The sequence below is a fragment of the Corapipo altera genome, unplaced genomic scaffold (assembly GCF_003945725.1).
Source record: "Corapipo altera isolate COAL_440 unplaced genomic scaffold, ASM394572v1 24b, whole genome shotgun sequence".
Taxonomy (NCBI): Eukaryota; Metazoa; Chordata; class Aves; order Passeriformes; family Pipridae; genus Corapipo; species Corapipo altera.
Window position 1 is genome coordinate 3,496,520 of NW_020884888.1, and position 20,165 is coordinate 3,516,684.

The window sequence follows — 20,165 nt, forward strand, 5'->3', positions numbered from 1 at the left end:
CACAGCAAAGAAGAGGAGAGAAAGGTAGGATATGCACGAATCACAAACCGCACAATATTAATATGGATTTGGGTGGCATGTAGTGTGTTAGCATGCAAACGCGCCTGAGTTGGGGGTGGGGGGAAAGTGTTATATGTGTCTCCTCTAACCACAAAAGCTTATTCACTTCTTTAAGCTCAGCTTACTAGAGTATTTCCCCAGATATCAGTTAGATGTGGATATGACAAAACAAGCACACCTCCAGATTTCAGAGCTCCTCATACTTTAAATTCACTATGATAACAAAACTCTACTAAGGGAAGGAAAACAGAAAATTTGTCCACTGCTTTCTCTCCATTACGGTGTAACCATTTCTGTGAATTTTCTTTATTCATAAACTGTGAACAGTGTGTGTTCAACCATAAACTTTAGAAACAAATAAGAACATAATCAATTAATAGAGATCACAATAGAAAACAAATTTAGAAAAATTAAACTACAAGAGTTATTTGCAGTGTTACTCAGGGAAATTATTTCCCAAGTTTACATTTTAACATTCAAGTCAACAAACAAAAGGCTTTTTGGTACTTAGTATTGGGTACATAGCCTACTGATAATCAACTTCTGAGGGCTGCATACTTCTGATCTATACCACAGCATATGGAAAACATATTAGTTTGCAGCTAACAAAACACTAGTTCTTCTTTTGACTAGCTCCTGGCAATAGAAGAGAGACTCTTTAGAGTCCTGTTTTGGTGGTTTTTCAATTTGTCTGTGCATTAGTTCTATCAGGTGTATGAGGAGCAACTTATACTGGTCACCCTCATATTTCTCACTGAGTACAAAGCATTTACCTTCCAGTGCATGATTTATTATTGCAAATAAATTTGCACACACACCTTGAAATGTCTAGTTTGGCCTTTTCAAAAATATTTAGCAGCTTTAGTTCCTGTACTTTCTCATCTTCAGCAAATATTGGATAAGTTCTTAATTACAAATTCTTAGTGTTCAGCAGATAGGATGCTGAACATTTAATCAAAGTATGTAAAACAATATGACTAAGTTATGTAAGATCTGTGTAAATTAAGCTGATATGAAGTACTAGTTCAGCACAAAGACAACCCCTTTAAAAAAAAAAATCACATTTTTATCAAGTATCTGCATTAAAAGTGACACAGTTTGTTCAAAGAAATGCAAACAGCACTTCTTTCTATTCAGAAATAATAAAACAGAAGTGATCTTGGCACAGCTTTATAAATAATTTAATTGCCTTCTATTTGGAAATAAGCCCCATTTAAAACCTCACAGAATTTCTGTAAGCACCCCTACTAACATAACTCATTCTGGGACTTCAAACTTAAAGAAAATATTTAGGGTTAAGTCTTCAAGAAGGTATTTCTTCCACTAAATGAAAAATGTTTATTTTGTGTAGGATGATTTTTTTTTCTTTTTTATATAAGACACAAAACCAGTCATCAAGGACCTGAGTAGAAGATACCTTTTTTCCCCCCTGATGGTCTAGACAGAGGAATGCTTCTAATTCAACTCAAACAGTTTCAGGACACCTTTAGCAGGAAAATGGAAATATATCTTGTCTAGACAATCATGCGTCTGACAGTTAAAAAAACCTCTTCTGGATGGCAAGACTGGACTATCTCAAGCTGAGAAGAGATAGAAATATGAGACTCTAAATATCAGCTAATGCTGTAAACACGAAGGTCAAAGTCAGCAAACCTCTTGTTATGGTGAGTCCAAGTCCCGCCAGCAAATGCTTGTCTGACCTACCCTTTTAGACTTGAATCTAAAGGCAGTTAACTCCTTGATGCCACCGATCTCTGAATAAATATTTTGGTGATGTACAAACATAAAACATGTCATTAATTTAACTACTTGAGGATTTCCAAGCTAATATTACCCACTTTGCTAGCTTCTTAGAGTTAATCAGTGATTCGTGAACTGCTTGGAAAGTACAAAAAGTCAGAAGCTGGATGAGCTACAGGGAACATCATGGCAACCCCACAAACTGTCGGGCCACATGGAACAGGACAGAGGCCAAAACTTCGCATTGATAGATCCCCAAAGGACACACCTTTCTCCTTCAAAGAAGCTGTTGGAACAGCAAACTGAAGTCCTTTGCTCATAATTCATTTACCTGAGCTCAGCCAAGTCAAATTGTTATGTTTGCACGCTGCAGAGCTGCACTGCCCATCACTGGGGCTTTGACAAGCCAAAGGTTAACAGCACCCTCATGAATTTCATCAAGGCAAATACAAAGTCTTACACATAGGAGCAAAGACCCCCCATGCAGAAATTCAGTCTGGGAACTGAGAGGCCAAGCAGCACAGACATGAAAGTGGGAGTCTAGTGAACAGTAAGTTGACCGTGGGTCAGCAGTATGGGTATGCAGTAGTGAATGTAATTGCAGACTGCTCTGCACTAGCAAAAGCATAGCCAGTGCTTTGACAGGACTGACTATTCCCTTCTAGTCATCGTTGTTTGTGTTTCAAGTAGTTCGCTCACTTTTAAGCCTTCAGATATAAAGGACGATAAACAGGAGAGAAACCAAGGAAAGACATCAAAATGGTGATGAGCACACGATGCATGAGAAACAGCTGAAGAAGCTGGGCTCCTTCAGCCTTAGGAAGAGAAAGCTACCGAGGTCTCTAATTGCAGCTTTCTAGTCCCTAACAGGGGGAATACAGATGGAGACAGACTCTTCTCACAGACACGCAATGAAAGAACAAGAGGTCACAGTCACCAGTTGCAGCAAGAGCAATTCTGACTAGCTTTAAGAGGTAAAAAGGCAAGCTGAATGATCAAGGACTAGAACAGGTTAACTGGAGAGCCTGGAAAATCTCCATCCTTGGAAATTTTTGACACCTAACAGATAAATGCCCTGAGCAACCTGAGAGAGCTTCAAGATCAGCCCTACTTTGAGCAGGATGTTGACCAGATGATCCCCAAAGGTACTTTTCAAGAAAAATTAATTGTGATATTCCAATAATAAGTAGCCACAAGAGCTGAAGCAAAGAAAGAAAGGCAAAATCAGCCTCACAACAACAATAGACCCTCACATGGGTCTATTCACAGCAGCCTCCAATGCAGCGTTATTTCTAGCTAACCCAGTAGCAATTCCAGCACTGATACAACAAGGTCTGCAAAATTTCAAGCAACATCCATGAGTGCTGAAAAAATAGGGTCTTAAACCCCATTTTTTGAATGAAGCTGTGCAGATAAAACTGTAAGGTTTCGAGCCTAAGGTCTGTATTACAACTTTCCATCACCGAAAAGAATTATTTTGTATTGGGAAAGTTGAAAATTATTTTGGCTAACATTTACTTAAGACAGCAGTAGGAACATATATGTTTGAGAAGGAAAGGTACGTTAATTTTAACATAAGAACAGCATGATCTCTGGCTTTCATGTGAGATTTTATTTGAAATACTGATTTTTGTTTTGCTTTTTTAAGTTACATTTTCAACATGGTTTGTTCTCTGCAACCATAAAGAGTATTATTTACAAATTGCTATGGATAGTTGGACAATTGGTATCATCTGTTGTTTTCTTTGTACGAATGTCAAACTGGCATGCAGTAATTTTTCTAACTAAATTAATTTCAATATGTCTAAAAAGCTTTTTAAACATAGTTTAGTCAAACAAGTGATATCTTCTTTTGTTTTTACACACTTATGTTCACCCAGCAACTTCCAACAGGTGAGTAAAAATGCTATATGACAATATTTATTAGTCCACAAACACAGGATGTGTCACCTTTTGCTGCAGTCCCAGAATAAATCCTGGCAAGCTAGAGTTTACAAAAGCTCAGTGAAAGTAATGACAGTAACGTTCCTTGTAATAACTTAAATGAAATATTGAAATACTATAATCATTTAAGGTATTTATAACTTATTGTAATTAAAGCTTCTCCTAGAAAACACCAGATTGTGTAGGCTATATTCCTGGAAAGAAGGCATCTGCTAATCTTGGTAAACAGAGCAGAAAAGTGGGATCTGATTTAGAATAAACGCTCCTAATATCCATTCATTGCTTTTTCAAGATTGTTCCTTGAACTGGACCAGCCCCAGAAGTTGCCAACATATGCTCCATCCTGTGGAACTAAACCCTTGATCACCATCACCTTGCTCCTCAGCTGTAGGGTGCACAGTGTTTCACACTGGAGTCACTGCTAGTCAGGAGGCATACAGAAGCCTGTAGCTACAAAAGAAAAACTCTTAAATGCAATTCATATGTTTCAGCATCAGAATCTTGTCTTTCACATGACCGCTATACTCCATAGATCTGTGAAAATAGTACGGGGGAGATTTAGGTTGGGGAAGCAAAATGGGTAGGAACAGAGAGATGGTAAAATTAGATAAGGTAAGACAACCTGAACCAATCCTTGCAGACAAAAATGTCACTGAGTGAATCTGTGCTAAAATACTCTTCCATCTAAATTGTGATTGTGAGCCCTTGTCATTTAAGGACAGATCTCATTTGAATTACTCCCTTTAGGTAATCAAATAAATTCTTTTGATTTCCTACCATCTGTTTAAAATAGGAATGGAAATAGCAGATGTCAGTTGTGTGTGCAAGAATGTACTATCATATAGAGTTCACATCTCTTCCCTGAGTACTCCTTAAGCCTAGCACCACTTCTGCCCTGAGACATCCAAATTACTTTCACTCCAATCCTTCTCCTTCACACTCTATCAAAAATCTTTCCTCATTTCTTCCTTCTGCATACTGTTACCCCAGGGCTAGGTTTACAGAGCCCAAATGAATATATGCATAATCATACTCTTTCCTGCTAACGAGTGACAGACATAAGCCTCTGCCTATACAGCATCTATATGCCTTCCTATGTGTCCTAACTCCCCTAATACTTGATCCTGAGCTCAGACTTGTGTCTAACCCAACACTCTTGGCACCCTATCAATACTTTTGTCCTGCTTTCCCACTGACTACTGGCATCTCTCTTCAAAGGGTACAACCTGAAATGTCTAAATAAGTACAAGATGCTGGGCATGCTACTGCAGCAGATGTTCATTCAGGAAATATCCTCTGAGAAACCACATCTGTGGCAGCCTTTTGAGAATCTATTTAATACTTTTATAAGACAGCCTTATCACACTGATAATTTGGATTTCTAACAGACATCCAAAATTTTTTTACAGAGCTTTCTGTATCAATTTTACTTGGGAGAACATCTTGTATGTTGCCTCATTACTGTATGCTCTGTTATTCAGTGTAGCTTACATAAGGCTTTTTGAGATCCAGCATTCACAAATGTTGTCATTCAAACACAAAGGAAGTGGTCCAACACACTGCAATATCATTATAAAAAATATATTTTTAAGGATATGTGAATGTGAAATTTTTTTTAGTACAAGGAGATGAAAAACAGGATATACTACACCTGTGCTTTATATAGTACTATCAACATGTTCTCTTCCTTTTTTTTGTTTTCCACTAAACATGATTGAGATGTCGGTCCCAAACATTCATGACACTAGCATACCCTTGAGTGTAATATATCTGCATTGATTTGACTGAAATTAGCTATAGAAGATAATTTAGGAGTTTCAAGAATAGTATCTCATGCTATGCCCCCTCTTGCTTCTTCCTCCTCTTTGTTCTAGCCCACTGATCATGAAGTTAGGGAATACAAGCCCTAACATCAGCAGATTAGTACAATGGTTCTGTAATACAAGGAGCTTTAGGATTGTCACCAGACAAAATTTGATATAAAACAGAAGCATGTAGCAGCTGTAATAGCTTCTGTGCAGGTCTTCCTTATGTCCCACAGTATTCAGCAAACACTAAAACCAGGGGAGAGGGGGAGGCGGAGAGAGAGAGAGACAGAGAGACAAAGAGACAGAGAGAGAGAGAGAGAGAGAGAGAGAGAGAGAGAGAGAGAGAGAGTAAATAACTAGCACTTCGCTGTATGTCAGGAATAACTAGCTTCCTATCACTCACCTAGTGCAGGTAATACAAGCTAAAACCTTAGTTGTTCTTTAATTAAAATTTTTAAAGAATTTAATGAGTACAGCCAGTCAGAAGACAGACAGCAGAAGAGCGCACTAAGCCCAGCATTAAAACTCAGCCTCCTCAGCAGTGTGTGCACTCCTTTGCTTGAATTATTTTCTGGAAGAGAGGAGGGGATATTGTTTCATTTCTGATTCTCATATTGACCTGGGGCTTGTCATTAGCCCTGCATTTTATTTCCAGATAGGCTCTGAATTGGCTAAAATCCATTGTCAATATGGTGGACTTAAGTTGCACAAAGTTCTATATAGGACCCTAATTTATTGCTAGAACCAACATTGTGATCAGCCAACACTAGATCAAACATTCTTCTGGGCCCAGAGTAGAAGAGAAGTTTCTACAATTCCCACATTTTTGCTTAATGGTAATAATTAATCACTGTCAAAGTTAAATTCTGTTCACACACACAAGAAAACAGTTTACTTCTGCTACCTGTTTTTCTTAGTTGAGGAGGTAATGATTTGTACTATGCATTTAAAGTTTCTCCTTCCTAAATACGCTGTTGTCATGTCAGGAGCTTGCACTCTGAATTGTTCAAGGTAGCAAAAAAAAAAATCCATTTCAACCTATTGCACAACATCATTTATGAACAGTCAACAAACATTGGGAAGATTAGATGTATCCAGACCAATAAATCTACTGCTACAATTCAAAGCCTATGCTAACATCTTTTCTGGTAAAACAAAAGAGTGAATGCAAGGGGAAATTACACAATTACTGATGCTTGACATCTAAGTGATGAACAGACAATGACAAGGGTGAACTACTGTCACTCACTGCTCCATTTAGCTGTCTTTAAGAAGGATGCTGTGAGGACAGATTGAGCAGCCTAAGGAACACACGAGAGTCAGAAGACTGAATCTCACTATCAGACCTCCCACCCTGCCACCTCTGTATGCACTAGAGGTGCACAAGCTAGGGTTGGGACAGCCTGACCAGGCAGAGAATGAACCACATAGCACCACCATAGGAAACACAAGATACTGTTACCTTTATCTGCCTTTCCTTAAATCATGAACACCCGGGAAGTGGCATCTATGTTTCTGCTCTCCCAGGTCTGCTTTCTCTCCTGCTACTTCAGTGTCGTGGGTCCAGCAACACTCTTCTGTGCTGCAAGCCAGCAGTGTGCACTCTCAGATCAGAGGTTAAACTTTATCCTGGGTTGCATCAAAAGGAGTATGGCCAGCAGGTCGAAGGAGGCGATTCTGCCCCTTGGTTCTTATAAGACCCCACCTGGTCCTCAACACAGGAAAGATGTAGGGCCACAAAGACAATCAGAGACATGAAGCACCTCTCCTATGAAGATAGGCTGAAAAAGTTAGAGGTGTTCAGCCTGGGGAAGGGAAGGGTCTCGGGAAACTTTAGCAATCTTCCAGACTTTAAAAGGGGCTTATAAGAAAGAGGGAGAGAGACTTTTGACACAAGCAGGTAGTGATAGAACAAGAGGGAATGGTTTTAAACTGAAAGAGAAGAGATTTAGATCAAATGTTATGCAGAAATTTTTTACTCAGAGGGTAGTAAGACACTGGAACAGGTTGCCCAGAGAAGCTGCAGATGCCTCATCGCTGGAAGTGTTCAAGGCCAGGTTGAACAGGGCCCTGAGCAACCTGGGCTAGTGAGAGGTATCCCTGTCCATGGCAGGAAGGTTGGAACTAGATGATCTTTAAGGTCCTTTTCAACCCCCAAGCCATTCTATGAATCTCCTCACAAGCACAAGACTTCAATAAAATCACCATGAGCCTGTGCTCAAGAGAGCAAACTAGACACAGTTTTTCAGGTAACCAATATCTCCTCTGACAGGAGTCTTAAATTCCCCTACTTTTTTAGGGTGAAAATTATCATACGTTATCATATATGTAAGTTGAGCTTTTGCTGTTTTAATGAGTCTTCATTTAGAGTCTTGGCATTTACTGAAAAACATGAAGCTAGAGCAAGCAGAAAAAGCCTAAAACTGAGTTGTTAAAACAATCCACATGCACTTTCCACACCCATGCCCTTAATGCATCTGAGAGTTGCAGGTTATCCCCATGACTGAAGCTGAACTAACACCTCACTGCTGATGAGACCTGACCTTCTGCTCCTGCCACCCCTCTCACTAAGCCTGGTTTAGACAGTCATTTGCTCACGCAGTGAATATAATGAAACTATAAAAAAAAAAAGGCAGAAAAGTACACAGGTGATTTCTTTTCCCCTAATCAGTGAGTTAAACTAGCTTACCCTGAAATAAGGGGCAAGCAGATGGGATGGGGAGGTTCATTCAGGGAAGGCACAAGAAATTTCCCTTTCTGCAGCAGTAAGCCCTTATCTGGGCTGGCTTCACTGCAAGCTCACTCTTATGATGGCTCCAGAGATGCATCCCCAGTGTGTTTTATAACAAAGAGCATGTCTTTACATCTCCTGAGGCTGTACTCACACCTCTTCTCTTACTTTTTTACTGATTTTCCATTCTTTCTGTCCTATTTTTTTGGTTTGAGCGCTCACACGCATGTATAACCTCTCAACATATGCCTTCAGCTTAAGATTGTAATAAAATAATAATAATCATCATCTAGCTTTCCTAGGTTCCCATCTATCTTCTTACCATGTCTAGGTATCACTGTGAAGAAGGACATTTAATTCCACTTACATTTAGCTTGACTAAACGATGATTAAGCCCATAGTTTTATCCACACCCATGACTGCTTACACATCAAACGGGCAGTGGGTGGTAGCCCATTAACACTACCAACAGTTGAAGAAATTTCTTTTTCTGGCAGCATTTCTTAAAGTCTCATCTTAGGGCTTAGTTTTTAAGTCATATTTTTCAACAGTTCATTATAAAAGCAGATTCATGAAGAATTCTTTTAATATTACACATCCATGTCTGATCCTCCTCTTCCTTACAGTGGTTATTTGCTACAGTAATTTCACTATCTTCAGAGGTCTTGGTTCTAAGTACATTAATTTAAGTAAGTTTAAAAGTAGGCCATGCAAACAAAATGAAATACGGGCAAAGTGCAAAAACTCTTTAACAGTCTCATTTAATTTGACATATAAAATAAATATGGATTTTATTCAGGGATGTATTGTCATCTTCAAAAGTCTGCTAATCCTAGAAGTCATTTTATTGAGTCTTTGGTTCGTGATTTTTAAGCAATAATTTATTTCAATTAAATGACAGCATCTTTTAATCACAGGGAAGTGACTTGGCAGACAAGCAATTCTCTCTTTGGAGCTTTCATACATTTATTCATCTGCCTAAATTTCCTAACACTTTGGAGTTCAGTTGAAGTTTCATCCTGAATTAATGATTTAAAGAAATCAGATTAAAGAAATCTGTTTCACTACAACACATAAGAAACACACATAAGAAATTAAATAAGGTGAATATTAGGGGGACCAAGGGTAGTGTGACAACTTCAAGCCTGAAAAAAAAGCAGATGTAAACCCACTGTGATCATTGGCCATCCACCTCCATGTGCCAGAGTTAAAATTAGCCCACAATAGCTATGATTTTTCTATCAACAAAACCATAGCTTTCCCCAAAAATTACACAGGTGTCACACAAAGCAAGCAAAGGTGTTAAACACTGCTGATGCAGGTAAGAAGCATCTCTTTGCCTGGAAGATAATGTTTAACGTCAGATCAGGCAAAATAATTAAGCCCGGTAGTAGTCACCAGACCTCAGTACCCACACCAATGTGACGATTCCTGACAGGGCTGGAGAACACACAAAGCTCCATTCACTGACATCAGGCTGCTGCGTATGTGTGCCCTGCTATAATACTCCATTTTTGAAATCTCTTTGCCTGCATATCACTGGAAAAACAACAACAATGCCTGAAGCTTTCTGATCATACATTTTTCCCCGTTGTATTTTTCAATTTAGAAAGAGCCCTAATAGCTCCGTTTTCTATAAATGGATGTTTTCATTTGGCAGACAAGCAGCCCTTAGACACCAGGGCACACTTTTTTTTGTTGTTGTTCTGATGGCAATTGTTCTGCTGGAGTACATCAGAAAGCATTGAAATCTCCTTACAGAGTTTATCACATTTGCTTTCTTCAGGCAGAAATGAAAATAAGTTGTAAGTTAAAAAACTATGCCAGCCAATTAAGAAGTAGTTTCACCTTATTAGACCACACTGCTGTAATTATAAAAATTCCACACAAAACCTCAATTCTCAAAGATACTAAAATCTTCTTTTCATATCCTATACCCACTTCTTTTCCTATGCTATTGATCCAGACTAAGTACTTGCTGTGTTATCTCACCATCTTCCAAGAACATAGTTAGAAACAAAAAACGCACAACAAATCCATGAAATTGTTAAGTGCACCGTAGCATAAAAGCATTTAACAAGGTTCTCTGACCACATCGCTGTGTTCAATCCACAAGAGCACCTCCTACTACTTAGCCTAACAGTCCAGTTTCTATTCTGATACACACATCTGTCACAGAAAAAGGAATTAATTCAATCTACCATGAATTCATGGACTCCTTGAAACTAGAATTTAACTCCATGGTATGTGCAAAGCTGAGCACTGTACAGCACTGAAATCCTGAAAAGTATCAAGTAAATCATATATAGAATTAGAAGAGCAAGAAATAGGTGCTTAAATTGCTTGACACCTTGATGCTGTGGTTTACAGAGGAGCTATTTTAATCATGGAAAGATACCCTTGCTACACCTAAATAAGCTGTGGGAAATGATCTAGGGGAGAAAACTGTATTTTTAAACTCCAGGTCCAGCCAGTAGACAGTCCTATATAATTTTACTTTCGAAAATAGCTCATAGTGCTGTGACACAAAAGGAGGAAAAAAGGAAAAAGAAAAGCAAACAAGCAAACAAAAAACAAACAAAACACAGTCATCACCTTGAGAAACTGCTACAGAGTCTGAAACTTAGACAGATCTCCAGCTTTTCGCTAGCAGCAAGAAGCCACAATAAAGAGATGAAATAGAGTTAGAACAGCAGTTGGGATTCTCACTTTGTTACACGTATATCGTACTGAATTAGAAACTGCAGTGCACCCAGAGGGTGGTTGGGCACTGGAACAGGCTCCCCAGGGAAGTGGTCACAGCACCAAGACTATCTGAGCTCTAGAAGCATTTGGACAACACTCTCAGGCACACAGTGTGATTCTTGGGGTGTCCTGTGCAGGGCCAGGAGTTGGACTCAGTGATCCTGATGGGTTCCTTCCAACTCAGCATATTCTGTGATTAACAGTCTTAACCATGCATATTTAGAGAGTGTGTTTGTAAAACTCAAGGGCTTTAATCTCTCCAGGTTCAGCTTGTAGCATAGGTCAGAAATTTAATGCTGTGCAACCCAAAACACGATCCTGATCATCTCATGCTCACAACTCTTAGCTACACTGGCAGCTAGAGTATATGGAAAACTTATTCATTAAGAAATGGGAACATTTAAAGGATGTTTATGAATATTGCCATCTGAATGGCACTGGAATAAATTAAGCCAAAGTTCAAAAATATTTTCTCAGTAAACTATGAGATACACCTTATAATTACCTACAGTTGGTTTATATTTTAAAGGCTAACTCATTTGAAAGAGGGAAAAGACAACAGTTGATAGAGGCTGTGCCCATACGTTTCCCCCTTGCTAAATGTTCCTATTGCCTGTGTACAGGGAATAGAGGGGAAACACCTTTAAATTGTGTTACCTGCAACATTTATAATAAAATGTATATAGTATTACATGCATTTGATGTACACCCTTCTGTGTATTCCAGCATTGTGTCATTAAAATATTAATATTTGGTCTCTTCCTCCTTACAGTGTAATATTGGCCATATTTCAACTTGTTTGTTTTCCTAACAGTTACACAGTTTCAATGGCTATCATATACAATATTTTCTGAATATATAAATATACCTAAATAACTGCAAACTATACAAATTATGAGGTTACATTTACTCATGTATCTTGACATTTAGAAATTCTTCTGCATTCTAATTACTTTCCCCTCTGTATGACATTTAAACATCTCCAGAGATTTCACTATGATTGTTTCCTTTTATATCAGGTCACATGTAACAAATCTCAGTAATGCAAAAAAAAAAAAAAAAAAAAAAAAAATGAGTACCTCCAAATGCACAATTCCAAACTTGCTCAAACTGTAGCAAAAGCACATCTCCCAATTCTTTCACAAGAACAGATTACATTTTTTACACTTCTTTAGCCTAATACTAAACACAGATGACATCTTAACAAACAATTTCTTCAAGAGCACTCCACCTCTAACTTCTGTCACTCTGTAAGTTAATCTTACTCCCATAGAAAAATCAAGAAATTACTAGGTTCCTCATCTGTTATTGCACAGCACCCATGGGACAATCACAGAAAAGGCTTATTTATACATTAGTGGAAGATTAGATTATTTCATCTGTGGTTTGATCATGCATTTCAGTTGGGGTGTTCTCTTCATTTTTCATACATCTTTACTTGCTCTTTAGTTTCCTTCAGCTGGAAAACCTTGCAAACCAAAACCACAGTTTCATACAAAACCTATGGGTGGTATATGTTCCAAAACACAGGTGCTGCCGCAAAGCATCAGTATAAAGGAACTCGCTGGAATTAGTCCTGTAGGGCCAGATCTTCAACCACTGTCAGTTCGTTTCTATACCACCAAAGTAAGCTCACAGTAATAGTTTGGTCTACCCTTTAGCCATCCTAAACATCTCTAATTATGCAATGAAGGATCACAGTCGTAACTGGCACTGATACTTTGCCCTCTGATATCTTCCTTGAAGTCAATATTTCTCAGCCTATTTGCAGCTAAATCACAACTGCTCATTAAATAATAAAACCCAACATCATTTACTTCTCTTGATCTAGTTAGAAAAATCTCTATGTCTTGAGTAGCTCAGGCAATAACTTAATGGTCAATAAAAAAAGTTATCTTTACAATTTAAGCTTTAAAGATTTTCCTCCCCAATTACATTTCTAACAAGTTAAAATAATGAGACTATGCAATATTTTACATTAAAACTGCGGAATATACAGGATAGAGTGGTACCCACTAAAAAGTGTTTTAAGGTGGCATGTTTCAAAAATGCAACAGACTGCTTCCATAGCAGTATTGTACACACATTGCTACGTTGAGACTTTGTCTTTCCAGAGGGCAAGGGAATAGTGCAATGGCAGACACATTAATTGCCTTTTGGTACAGGGCTACAAACCACGCTGGCTAATAAAACAAGGAATCAAAGAAGAACCCCTCCTAAATCTTCCACAATAAATCCATGCTTTTTTAGCCATATATATTTATGTGACAAGTTTTCACAAGAATGGCTCTTTGCACTTCACCGTACCCATGCGAGAAATTTCTTCAAAGTTATTTTGTCCTTTATTACCATTAATAAACCTATTTAGAAAAAAACAAAAAAACAACCAAACAACACACTATCTGTCATTTAATCCTATAAATGTAGTGCATTTAGTCAGTTACCTTATGACAGACGCTGTACCAATGCAGTATCACAACATGCTAAAGCTGGTGGTCAGTACATACTTAAATCTGTACTGCTTAATGTTATACATTTGTGATACATTAATTATACGTTAATCTTTTGAGCAAGCCTATCTATCCCTTGATCCTTAAAATTAAGGACAGAAACAACACAGGGTTTAAGCCTGCACATGCCTCCCTGACGACAGATTCATCAAGCAGATTCCTTCCCAGAGCAGTTCTCCAAGATATATTGAAAATATTCTGTATTTCTCAATGGAAAATTCCCAGGCTCAGCCACAGAATTACCTGTAATGAGGACTATCTCAAAACCAGTTGTATTTTGGACCTACTAAGTAAAATAGAGGATAAGATGATGTTCTTCCCAATGCCTCCTTGGCCCTTTCCCCGAGGCTGTGTTGGCCTCCTTACACAACCACTCCCTCTCCCACCCGGCTGATGCCTCAGCATAACCACACGGTTCTCAAACATATGGTTCAGGCACTTGGCTCTGAAGCTGCCAGGCACACACAAGGAAGTTAAAGTAGGTTAACTCTAGGAGGCTGCTGAAAACAAATTATAATATCAAATAGATTTAAGTGAGTAGAATTGATGAACTCCACTCTTTCTTTTAACAGCATTTAAGCACTGAATAGATTCACTGACCTCTGCGTGCCTGTTCAGCAGACCTGAAGGCAACTACATGAATATATTCCTCAATAAAGGCTCTAGCCTATTTGCACACAAGTGATAACCCTTTTCCTAATAAAAGCAAAAGATACTTTGTTGCTGAAAGTAATGCATTTATGAGAATCTTAACTACATTGCCATTATCTGCTTTTACTCAAACACATAATTTCTGTTTATAAATAGCAATGGGAAACTCAGTTCCCCAGAGACAGGTATAGATAGATCACTGCAAAGGTCCGGAAAATGGGGTAGGAAATTCTTATCTGCCATGTTCTGTTTAGAAGTTTGTCATAACAGTCTCATCTCCTTCAGTTTGTAGTGATGCTTGGATCCATCCACAGTGCAGGACAGTAACCAACAGAGAACAGAAGGTGAACATGTTTTGACATACTTCAGCCTTCAACACCTTTAGAAGACTGTGTCATAGAGAAATTATTTTTCACTCTTACAACTTACTGGATCATGTCCAAATTACATTAAGGCATATGAGTTCATAGTAAGTACTCTACATAACGCTAAACTAGAGGTTAAAAGTCAGCATAGATCTAGTACTATCAGTAAGAGGTCAGACACGGAACATTCATCAAATGGGACAAAACCACTATTTCTATCCTTGATCTACAGTTAAAACCAGCACTTTTTAGCTGAAAAACTCGTTTGTTTTTGAGTCACAACTGCTGCTTCTGACTTGTGATTACTGCCCCACTGCAATCCCCAGTTTCCAGTTCTCCACTATCGTACATTCGTTCCTATTGTCATTCCCTCAACAGCTTATCAGTAATTCATACCCACGTCAGTTATTTCACTTAAAAATGCCCAAAATGTCTCCCTTCATTCTCCTCAAAAGAGTATCAACTTTCTTTTATGTAAGGACTAAACGACATTTCAACTTTTTCTTCAAAGTGTTGGAGCAGAAGCTTATTTTTGATCTTTATATCAAACTTAAACTAAAAAAAATTTAAGCATATACTTCTGATGCTACTCACCTAGATCTGTCCCATAACTCTAGGTTAATATTTCTATCATGGTAAATAAGAATAGCTAGAGAACATAGGTACCAAAGCAACTTAAAAGAAATAAATTTATTGCAGCTGAATCACACAGAGATGCTTCCAAAAGAGAGAGGCATAGAAGTCTCCCATTACTGTAACTTCTCAAACCAAAAAAAAAAAAAAAAATTTACTTCAAATAATAATGAACAGATTATTTTTTCAAGAAAAAGAATAATTTAATTGATTTGTACTGTGCTGTGCAAGATAACACAAAATGCTTCATCATAGTTAAGGATCTGATCTATTTTTTACATTTTCTCAATAAGATTAAGACCATCTCATTACTCAATTGGATTAAAATGTCCTGCTTTACAAAACTGAAAAAATGGTTTTCATTTTGGTCACAGAAAGCAGTTTTGAGGTTATTCACAGCCACACCAGTAAATTGGCTTTAGGTGACAAAATGAAACAGGGACAGAGTTCTTTTGTGTATTAAAACTATAGTGGCCAGTTAAAAACTGACAAATGTACAAAGGGATGAGATAATTAACACCTCTTAATTCTCTTTTTTGGTCTCTAAATTACAACCTTCTTCCTCATGCTGGCACACTGTTAAGAGTCATTTTGTTCCTTCAGTAAGTTATAGATCCGATGCAACATTCCCAACTAGACTCACTTATAACAACTGGAAACACTATAAATGCAAAAAAGGACTCAGGTCAGTCACTGTCAATTAATACGTGACACTACACATCTGCAACACAAAAGAAGTTTTTGCAATCTTAAAAACAACTGAACCAAAGAATGAACATAAGGGCTTCCACATAGTGGAAATGACAAACTGCATGACAAATAGGCATTTTTAAAGTATTAAATCCACGTTTCCAGAAGTATTAGAGATATTTGTTCCTTCTGCATCTCCAAAGTGACGTACATAAAAGAACTCTGACCACCAACAGGGCTCTTCTGCTATGAAAAAAAAAAATGCTCCACAGTCCCTGAAAATTTCCAAAACATCATAAAAATATTTTAGACATGTAAGGTCTGCATTTCTAAGTCACACTTTTTTCCCAGTTCCTAGGGAATTTGTAATCAGTAAGTCTCTAGTTCCACACATAATACATCCAATATCACTCTTTCTTTCTGTCTCCATCTATCTCTAGTTCTAGCTTTCTTCTTCCTTTATCATATTTCTGTTATGAATAGTGGGAATTCTAGTTTCTTGAAGACATGTTAGAATGAGCAAATATCCTTAAAGCAGAGGTACTGCTTGAGGTAGACAGTGAGAGCACTAAATGTATTTAGATGTCACATATTGGACATATGCAAATATTAAAACTTAGGACTAGACAGTCTCCTGCTTGTATTTGTACTGACAGATGTGAATTTGTCTCTGTTAATATATTGAGTTACACTGCAGAGTTTCAATCTGAATTTAGGGGTCTGTGTCCTTCAACTAATTCTTCCTATTGGTGAAGCAAAATTAAGCAGAGGACCCTATTGTATTTCTAGCACAACTCTAAGAAGTCTGCTTATTTTCTACTCCTCCTCCACTCTGCCTCCTAAATGAATGCAAGAAAGCTAACATTCCACAAGAAAGATCCTCAGAGAGCAACTTCATTCTCCCATTGCTCTGAAGGAGAAAATGGGCCATCGGGGGCAGACCACCCGGGCATGTAACTCCTTTGGGATTGGTATGGTCAGGATTCCCCTGCTTTGAAGGCAAACACATGCCCTACAGGTAAAGGCAAGCTAGTTATTGTTAATTTAGCTTGCATAACAATGGTCCATCTCTTACAGCCTTGCCTTTGTGCTGGGACTATGAATACTGGCTCACTAGTTCATGCTTTTTGCTCCAGAACATCTCTGGCTTGCACCCAGGCTAACTATGTAAACCTGCTCAGACTGGGTTTCACAGGGTGCAAACACACCTTTGATTGCAGCAGGCACTGCAAAAACACTGTTCTAGCCCAGAGCTGACAACTGGACCATATAACATGATGCCTTAAGCCCCTATTAGTTTTTTTTATTTTTCTAATTTTTGTAAGTTTTATAAGTAGTAGAAGTAGATTTTAAAAGCAACAGCCCTCACTCCCTTTCCCTGTAGTACAAGTAGTTTACACATTCCTTAACCCTCTTACCCCATTCTATGCTCCCCATATCAAATCTACCCCTGAATTCAGTGGCAATGTTTAGTCTCTTGTCAAGGCAAGGCCTATACTGTTTAGAGAACACCCATATCTAGGTCTGAACAACAGAACAGTCAAGAACTAGATGACTGTGTACCCTTTGTGCTCTGAAGATCGTGATGGTGATGAAAAGGTGGTCCTGTAATACACCCCAGACTCAATTCTAAGGAGGTCGACCTGGGGCGGACCGGACCAAAGGCTACGGGGTGGACACACTTGGGATTGGACAGATAATATTATAAAATGTAACATCTCGGGCACAGCTCGGCACGTGCGTCCTGTAACATCTATTGCCTTGGCACAATTAAACCCTTTCCTTATCTCACCCCTAATTAACTGGTCCTGAGTTATTTTTTAGCATCAACATTCCACGGCATCAACATACCTGTATGTATTGCATATGTACACGAGTAGTAAATTACTTAGTCTACTGCAAGGGGGCTAGAATGAGATGATCTCCCTTCCAACCCAAACCATTCCATGATAAATCAGTAAAACACAAGTACACACTAGGTTTGGAGCTCATTGGTTGCAAACTGAGGGGTAAATATTTAAATATCACATTTAAATGCAAAAACATCAAATGCAATTTTAAAAATTATCTACTGAAATGTTTCCAGACACAGCAAATAATCCAAAAAGGACTATCATGTGCGTCTTGAATCATAACATTTGAGAATGATTAATTCATTGTGCAACTGATGAAGAGAAAGGCTTCTAAAATAATAACAATAACAAGAATGGAAAGTATATCTTAGGAGAAGGCTAAATATTAGCTTCACTTATTTATACCACAAAATAGAAGGTGCAGAGAGTAGTCCTGTTTTTTTACCAACTATGTCAAAATGGAATTAAATTATATTACGAACTTAAAACACCTTATAATTTTTATTTCCACATTCAGTTTTGAGTATCTGGAACATTTTGAATATTCCACCTTTGAACGGAATATATTTATATCACAGCTAATGATCTTCATTGCAACCCAGAGGATGGGAAATTACTTTCTTTTTTAAGCAATTATTCTGAAATGTTTTTCAGAGTATATAGATATGTCAAGCAGATCAGACCTGACCCAGTATGTGAAGAGTGTCACACTTTCACATATATTAATAATATTTCTGAGTCACGTCAAGCTGAAACCTGAAGTCAAAGACATTCATGGAGACTAATATGCCTGACCAAGAGGAGAGCATGAAATGGAAGAATACGAGACTGAGGAGACAACACTGGAATGCAATTCCATAATTCCAATAATTTATATTTATAGTAATAAAATACTACATAAACACTTAAGTTTAAACTGATTCATTTAATTTTAAAGCATCACTTATTGGAACACTGTGTTCATTATCTGGGAAAGCAATTTGCATCCTTAAATGCATGATTTAAGTACAACAAAATTTTAGCACAATTCCCTTTTTTTTTCCCTAAAGAGAATAAGCCCAATACACTGCAAACAAGAAAATCACCCAAATTACTCATTCTTTCCTTCTGTGCAAAATGTCAGTATTATTAATTGAGCATTTTTAGTGAGTGTTTTCCATATGGAGGTCATAGAGATGAATTAGGTACATACACTATTAGCATTTATTTCATTTTACACTTACTATAGCTGTCATATAAATGCTTCCACAGGATGTGTTCTTATGGACATTGAAATCTCATTGAGGGAGGAAATACTTCTCTCATTTTATCTTCTGGTAATTATCTACTTCTAGAAAAATCTCATAACATCAGTTATAATCATAGAATGAATAGACATGCGGTCATTATATACTACACATTCTTCCTGAAAAGTGAGCTATTATTTATTGATAATTTCAGAAAGATTTGTAAATGGAAAAGATGTTTCTCTAACCCTTTATCCTGGGGAATGATATGTGCACATTCTCTATCATAAAGCAGCTTAATAGAAGTATTGATGAAAGAAGTATTGACATGGCAATTCTTGTAGAAGCAAACTCATCTTGTGTTTTAAAAGTAGAATTACCTGGTATACATGTTGGTTCTTTATACACACAGGAAAAAAATCAACCTTAAAATATTTTGTTATCATATCAAAATATAACTGCAGTTAAAACCCACAGAAATAATTTCACTCACTGGAAAATTCATTAAATAAAAAAATCCCTGTAGTTGTCATAGCTTACAGTTTAATGAATTGGTTCTTTTCCTTTAATTTAAATTCAAGCATGAGATGCGTAATAAAAATCGAGATGGCTATACATTTTATTGCTATGTTAAGGTTAAGAAATAAATATGCAAATGTGGAATTTCAAATTACTTTAGAGACCACGCAAGCAGGCAAGATTTATAAATATGAAAGGAAGTCAGCCCTGCTAAAAACTCATCCCGCTCTACTGACATTCTTCATAAATGTATATTTTTAGAAATGCATTTATACCAAATCTGTTAACACTTTGGGATCTGTACAGCACAAACACACTTGTTCCCATATTATTTTTTTCCTGAATTCTGCCATATCAACACTTTTCAACAAGTTCATTCTTTTCAAAAATTACACTAAGCTGTTGGTTGTGACTAGTCCTTTGACTTTAAGAAAAATTTAAAATTTACCACTATTTCCACATGATGGACTTTCCTTTCAGTACTACTTTTCCCTCCCCTGTATTGTTCATTGTTTCTGCTCTTGTTTACAAATTCTGGATTTGTGCTGACTGTGACTGAAATCCAGAAAGGATTATCCTCTTCCGAAAACCAGCAAGGTCCAAATCCTGTCCTGAGGACCAAATTTGTCAATCCCTACCGGAGGTGTTAGCACAGATTCGCCCCTAGACTGAATGCATCACACCCAGGGA

At 37.6% G+C, this 20,165-nt stretch overlaps 1 protein-coding gene across 2 annotated transcripts in view; it reads right to left on the reverse strand.

The window, feature by feature from the left end:
* The window catches only part of GABBR2 (gamma-aminobutyric acid type B receptor subunit 2), a 476,962-nt gene that overhangs the window by 385,152 nt on the left and 71,645 nt on the right, over positions 1 to 20,165 (reverse strand). Inside the window, exon 1 of one of the 2 annotated variants that reach the window (XM_027643927.1) lies at positions 7,015 to 7,117. The exons of the other annotated variant lie outside the window; for it this stretch is intronic. The gene's annotated coding sequence lies outside the window, so the exon portion shown is untranslated. Of the gene's footprint in view, positions 1 to 7,014; positions 7,118 to 20,165 lie in introns of those variants that run through there. 2 annotated transcript variants of the gene reach the window in all.